This window comes from Penaeus chinensis, chromosome 27 (genome assembly GCF_019202785.1).
Source record: "Penaeus chinensis breed Huanghai No. 1 chromosome 27, ASM1920278v2, whole genome shotgun sequence".
Classification (NCBI taxonomy): Eukaryota; Metazoa; Arthropoda; class Malacostraca; order Decapoda; family Penaeidae; genus Penaeus; species Penaeus chinensis.
Genome location: NC_061845.1, coordinates 24890735 through 24898234, shown reverse-complemented (window position 1 = coordinate 24898234; position 7500 = coordinate 24890735).

Genomic DNA, 7500 nt, shown 5'->3' with positions numbered 1-7500 from the left:
GACCCTCCATTGGCGTTCGTATCCGTGGGTCGATGTAAACAATGGCCGAATGCGCCCGACCGTGGCCTCGTCTTCGACTGGGGAATTGTGAACGTCACTTCCACCTTTTATATTTCTCCAAGCGTTGCTTTTTTGTGTTATGCAATGTTTCGTTTTCTTGGTGTACTCTTGAGAATATCTGGCGTGCCGGAGCGAGAGATGTGAAAATAGTGAAGTAATATTAGAGAAGCATTATCATAATCGTTGCATATTTCTTCAGTACAAACACGGTAATATAGACTGTTGAAATCCTATTATCTCCGTTGCTGTTATGAAATAATCGACTCGTATATCATCCCTGGTACTATTACAAGTAGTATTTTTGGCATCAAAATCGACCTGCAATTTTATCATTTGATTTATGATATGTGCATGCAGGCTGTGTTAGTGGGCACGTTGCATATACTCAGCACGCACGTAAGCACATATAAATACACACACTCAAGACACACACATACACATACTCAGACATGCACACACATATAGTCACACACACAGACACACACACACACACACACACACACACACACACACACACACACACACACACACACACACACACACACACACACACACACACACACACACATACTGACAACCACCTATTCAATAATTATTTGAGCTAACTAACGTATTGTAAACATAGGAAGATATTCAGGCATTCTCAGACTTGGCGTGAGAACACCTTAGGGCGCGCATGGCCTCATATATTCATACCTGGCAACTGAAATAATCATGAATGAAAAATGAATACCGTGACCAGAGGGAAGACCATTCAGCGATATTTCCCAGAAGATATATTCATTCGTCCCTGTTCCGATTAGCAAATGGTGGATTCTACTATTAGATTAAACAGTGAAAACTTGTGAATGTGAACATAGTAAATGGAAAGTACGTGTAACGATTATTAATCGTTAGTAAACTTAGATTTGACAGTTATTTCCCCTTGTGTACGGTTATTTTCACCACGTAAGCAGTACTCCATATCTCTCCTTTCTTCAATTTCCTTTACTCTTTCTGTCTTTTCTCCTATTTTCCTTCTGTTATCATTTATTTACAAATTTTTCTCTTCATCCTCTAATCCACTTCAACTCAATCTGGTTAGACTTCAACCCAGTCTCGTCAACCTCAGGAAGGCAGCATTCGTTTGAAAGACTTCATCACTGTATTTCACTTCACTTGAAATTTCCATCTAATGCCTTTTAATATCGTGTTATATGAAAATATCTTCAAATACATTTTTTCGGTACACTTCATTAGCCATGATTTAGGCCGTAGTGTGTAAAATATATATGCGTGTTTGGCTAAGTTTCTGGACTTGTATTTCATGTACATTTATGTTTACATTTCTGGCATATCACTGTTGCTGCTTTGACTTCAATTGTTAGGAATTTTATAGCATTCATGTGTGATATCCCGTCTCATGTATCGTAATGTGGCGTTCTGAATAATCTTTTGTGTGGTTGGCAGTAATTCTTATGTTTAGAAGATTATGCACAAATAATATACATCCTCTCAGATAATCACTGTTCAGGTACTTAACTTCAGTTTGATTAGATTCTATAGTCAAATGGTTACCGTGTGGAAAGTATTGGGATGTGAGGACACTTACTCTACCAAAAGTCACAACATAGATTGCAATAAACCGTAGAAACCACATTAATTAAAGATCCACAAATCTTACATGGAAAAATAGCAAACCATGAAATATTCCGCAAAATATTTTCCCTGTTGGGGGATTCGCCGCCCCCCCCTTCCCCCCACCTGGACCCCACCCCCATACTCACTCGAGTTACGCCCTTGTCAATAGTCCAAATGGGATTTCCGGGATCAGCTATCTCTGCCATTATCAAATCAAACTCCAAATTATACCAAAAAGCATATAAAGTCTCATACTCACACCACTGATATATCCATTTCCGCTGGCTATGTATACCTGAACTGATACTCCAGTCAATTACCAAGTTCCATTCATTAACAACAATAGATTAGTCATTGTGCGGATGACTTCGTTTAATTAGGATAAAGCCAAATCGCCTGTACCTAATTCACTAATCTCTGAACCAAAATAAAATTGAACATTTTGTGATTTCAGATATTAGGAGACTACTGATCAAAGGTCAGGAACAAGTGAGCCTGCTTTAAACACGCACATAAACACATATATTTACATATACACACATATTTACATGCACACACACATACGCGCGCACACGCACACACACACACACACACACACAAAACCACACACACACACACACACACACACACACACACACACACACACACACACACACACACACACACACACACACACACACACACGTACGCACACACACACACACACACACACACACACACACAGACACACACACACACACACACAAACACACGTACGCACACACACAAACACACGTACGCACACACACACACACACACACACACACACACAGACACATATATATATATATATATATATATATGTAAATATTTATACATATATATACATACACACACATATATATACTTATATATATGTGTATGTGTAATATATACATATATATGTATGTATATGTGTAATATATATATACATATATATATATTTATATATATATATATATATATATATATATATATATGTATGCATGTATCATCGTAGTAAGGTCTTTAGTCTGTCTTCGCAATTCATACATCTTGTAGTTGTTGCCCATCTCTTTTATAAGTGTGGACTCCATATCACTGCACCGTACTCTAGAGTGTCTTATGATTGTTGTAATGATATTCTTTACCATATCTTTGTCCACATACATGAATGCCCTCTTCATATCTGCAATCAATCCTAGCATTAACTTTTCACGAATATAATCATCTGCCATATTCTGCTTATTCTGGTTAGGTTTCTAATCATGATTATCGCAAGGCCTTTTTCCCCATCTGTTGTGTTTAATACTGACCCTCGTAACGTGTATTGGAAAGGGGTCATCTCTGTTTTAATAGTATTATTTGTTGTTAAGGAAGAGCTTAGTTGAATTTACACATTTGTTGATTATATGCTTTTCAGAGTCTACTTTCGCTTCTCTTATAGTTTGGGAGTATTAATTTCTTCCTGTTTTATCTCTCACACGCGGCTGGAGATCTATGTCCTCTGATCATTTTTCATAAAAGCTACTTCTCTCATTTTCTTGTATTTTTCTATTAGATAACTTTTCGGCATTTCTTACTTCGGTTTTCTGCTGTAGAAAGTCTTTCAGTTTAATGATTACATGTTTTTTATTTCCTACTGAACAGTACTCCATATCCTTAATATCGTCGTTATTTTTTTGTGAATATCAAGCGTAGACGCCCTGCTCTAGCCTCATAAATTGTAAAAGGCAATACTTATCTATGATTTCTAGTAGTTCTGCACTCCACGAATCTGGTTGTGCCGTGGGATCGAAACTTTCCTTGTCATTTATGCCAACAAAATCCTCTGTTACAAGGATTTTTGCTGCATTAGTTTCTCAAAGTTGTAGCATTTCTTCCAGGCTCTTTGGGGTTTCTTGAATTAGATTTTGGGAATTTTTTTGTGACCACACCGAGTATGAGGGGGTATTACACTGTGGTTGTAATTGCTTAACCCATTTGCTTCTCAGTTGCCTTAAGTTTCGCGATTGGGTCTTGTTTAGTTTCTAACTCCATGATAAAGATTTCTTACCTAGGCAATATTGCCACCCCTCTTTCGTTTCCATTTACCCTATTTTTCCTTGGAGTTTGGATTTGGTTTATCCATTCCAACTGTTGTATCTAGTCCTAGTAACTTCGAAACTATACCGTCTGCATTTGTGTAAATTATTTTCAGCTAATCTTATGGTATTCCTCTAGATCGTAAAGCTAATGTCTTACAATAGTGGACTTGTCTTGCTTGGAGACCTCTCACCTTCCTAACGAGTAAGTTTACTTTCTTCCTCAGTCCTTTGGTCATTCTTACTCTTCTTCCAGTGTTTTCTGTAGTAGTTCTTAGTTATCGTTTGTCATATTTTCTCTTATTTAAATATTCTTCATGGATGGCCACGAGTCTGAGCTTTCTTTCCGAATCGGTAACCATTTGTTTGTCACTTTTAAAGAGAAGTTATTGTCTTTTTCGAATAACCCCAACCTCCTATTGAACTACGATATTCCACTCTGAGAATTCGGGAATGATAGCCTTGTGGATATCGACAGCCAAGTTCTTGTCCTCATTGTATTTACTGCCATATTCTGTTTTTTTCTTCATCTCCTAACATATCCTTGTTTGCATCAGTTAGATTTGCATTGTGACTTCAATTATTGTTTGCCTGTTCCTTTATTTCACTTTGTCTGCTTAACAATATCCTGTACTTTGATTATTTTCTCGACTTTCTCCTGTAATTCCTTTCCTTCCTTTCCGTTTCTCATCTTGGTTTCTAGTTCTTCAATCTTTTCAGTTCTTTTATCTCCCTGACAGACTTATCATCTGTATGTTTGCATTGTGCGAATTGTCCATCCTTTCGCTCACACTTTTTCGCGTATTCCTAAACATTCTCATACCAGGTTCCCTACCTTGGCTTCGTGAGCCTCAATTCTAACTGTTGCTCCCTCTAATTTTATATTCCTTGTCTGAAACTAGGTTGTTGCTGTCAGGTGTGTGTGTGTGTGTGTGTGTGTGTGTGTGTGTGTGTGTGTGTGTGTGTGTGTGTGTGTGTGTGTGTGTGTGTGTGTGTGTGTGTGTGTGCACGCGCCAGAATGCTTCACCCCATGAATAATTGCCCTTGGAAATACACCCCAGTACATCAACAACATCCAATAATATATCCCCCCTTAGTGACACGCCCCGGCCATTCCCTGAAGGCCGCGAGGCAAGGCTTCCAACCCCATGTTATTGCGTTCTCGACAAGCAGAAGCCGATCAAAGAGTATCTATCGAGAGAAAAACCCAAACTCGTATGAAGATTATTGAGCGTAATCAAGGTCGTCTCAATTAATGGGAATCGATAGCGCTGGAGAGGCACAAAGAAGTTCATACCGTCAGCAACATATGTTGTTACGGGATTTGTGTTTGTAATTTGCTCGCGAATTCGTATTGTCAGTTTGGCTATTTTATGTGCGTGTATGTGTGTGGATATATTGTGTACATATATATATATATATATATATATATATATACACTCATATATAATATATATACAAAAATATGATATGTATATGTATATATATACATATATGTATATATGTATATATATATTTATATATATGTATGTATATATGCACACACACACACACACACACACACACACACACACACACACACACACACACACACACACACACACATATATGTGTGTGTGTGCGTGTGTGCACATAAAATAGCCATACTTGACGCCATGTTGAGATCATGTAGTTGACTGGATATTTGTACTGGGGTGGCCGATTCTTCCCCAGGGGAGTAGTTGTTTAGGTAATGTATATACATATATATATATATACACATATTTTATATATATACATATTTCATATATATATATATATATATATATATGTGTGTGTGTGTGTGTGTGTTTGTGTGTATGTATATATCTATCTATCTGTATATATAATATATTTATATATATATCTGTGTATATAATATGTATATAAAATATATATACCAACATATATATATATATATATATATATGTATATATATATATTTGTGTGAGTGTGTGTGTGTGTATATATATATATATATATATATATATATATAAATGAATAAGGGCCACTTCAGGAGCACACGCACGGAGATGTGGCTAATTCCGTCTGACCAGTGGCTTTATTCACATTAAGTTTTGCAAGAATACTCTGAACATTTGATACTTGGATGTTAAAGCAAGACAGTTTCTTGCTGGTTCGTTGCAGAAGAAGGGGAGCAGGACTGCAGGGGTCCAAGACTAATTTTTGGCAAAATGTGAAGCAAGGGTCTCTGCTTTTCCCTTGCTACTGGTGCCTGTAGACCCGTCTTTGTAAGAGTGAATTTTCTCCAGAATTCATACTTTGCTTTTGCTGCATTGCGACTTTGATGACAAAACTAGAGTGGGCCGTGAGGCTTTTCAAGTGAACTCCGATGAGGAACATATTTTTTCTGAATGTCCAGGAATTTGTCAGTCTGTTACCTCATCAGCAATACCACTCTGCAGCAGTATGTCCCAGTCTCTATGTGTTCTGCAGATTTGCTTCGGCAGTCTCCCAGTTAGTTCTTTTCCACAGCCAAAGAGTGGCATTTCTGTTATCCTCACCCACGTCAATGACAAAGCGAGTGAGAACAGTACTGAGAGGTTTACAGCTAAGTAAACTGGGAATATCAAATATGACTGGGCCCAGGGATGAACCCGATTCGTGTAGGAAAGTCTACTTAATTATGCAGCTTATACATATTTAGAAACATAGCAAAAGCATTTTACACAAGGTGCTGATTCCAGTCACTCAATACTATTACATTGGAACCCTTGTAATGCAGCATTAGGTTATCCAAGTTCGTATGAGAAAATATATTCGGAATACTACCTTGCCACCGAGGGCTATACAAACTCCCACAAAAGGATTTATTGTTTCCTTGCAATTATAATCTGAAAAAAAACGTTATTTCAAGATCGTCTTTTGAGCATATTGCCACTTCACCTCTTTGTCCACCGACATGTTCTCTGCGTTCCCATTAACTATATCCAGAGATTTTACATTCTCCCTTGGCTATCAAGGAACGTCTCTGCACATGCTATGATGTCAGGCTTCTCAGGCAGTGTTGTGAGATTTAACTCTCCTATGTTGGTGCGAAGGCCGTTGACATTAGCCGAAAGAAGGGTTAAGATTTGTTGGCAACCCCGCATGGTGAGGATATTGGTAGCCTTGGCCCATGTAAGCCTCTGTAGTATCCCGCGCTGTAGTGAGGAAAAGGAGTAGAGGGACTACAGATTATACCAACTTACTTTGAAAAGTAGAGTTGTTGTCTGGTTAGTTTGTTCGCTAAGTAATAATGAGAAGAAATATTTATGTTACTCCTCAGCAATACGACAGTCTGCTAGTGTGTGCATATTTTTTTTTATGGCAGAAATCACATTTTAATTTTGATCTGCAGATATCAGAAGTGTGACCCATTTTCGGGACAGACAACAGTCTTTGCTGCGTTTTTTTTTTTTTGTTTTTTTTTTTCTTCTTCGTCTTCCTTATTATTATTATTATTCCAGGTTGAACTTTCTGAATCTCCTGTATGCCACCTCTTTGTTCTGAAGCCTGAGGGTTGTGTGCATTTTTGAATACCGAGGCACGTTTGGCAGTGTTACTCTTCAGTTTTTGTTTTGCTTGTGCGTAACCAGGGATTTCCACCAGATTCTGCCTAAGGAGTTATTCGCACTCCGCTCAGGACGCTCAGGAAAGGCGCTTCATGCAACACTCCACTTTGTTGGCACTTGGATGTTGTTGACTGTTGCTGTGAGGC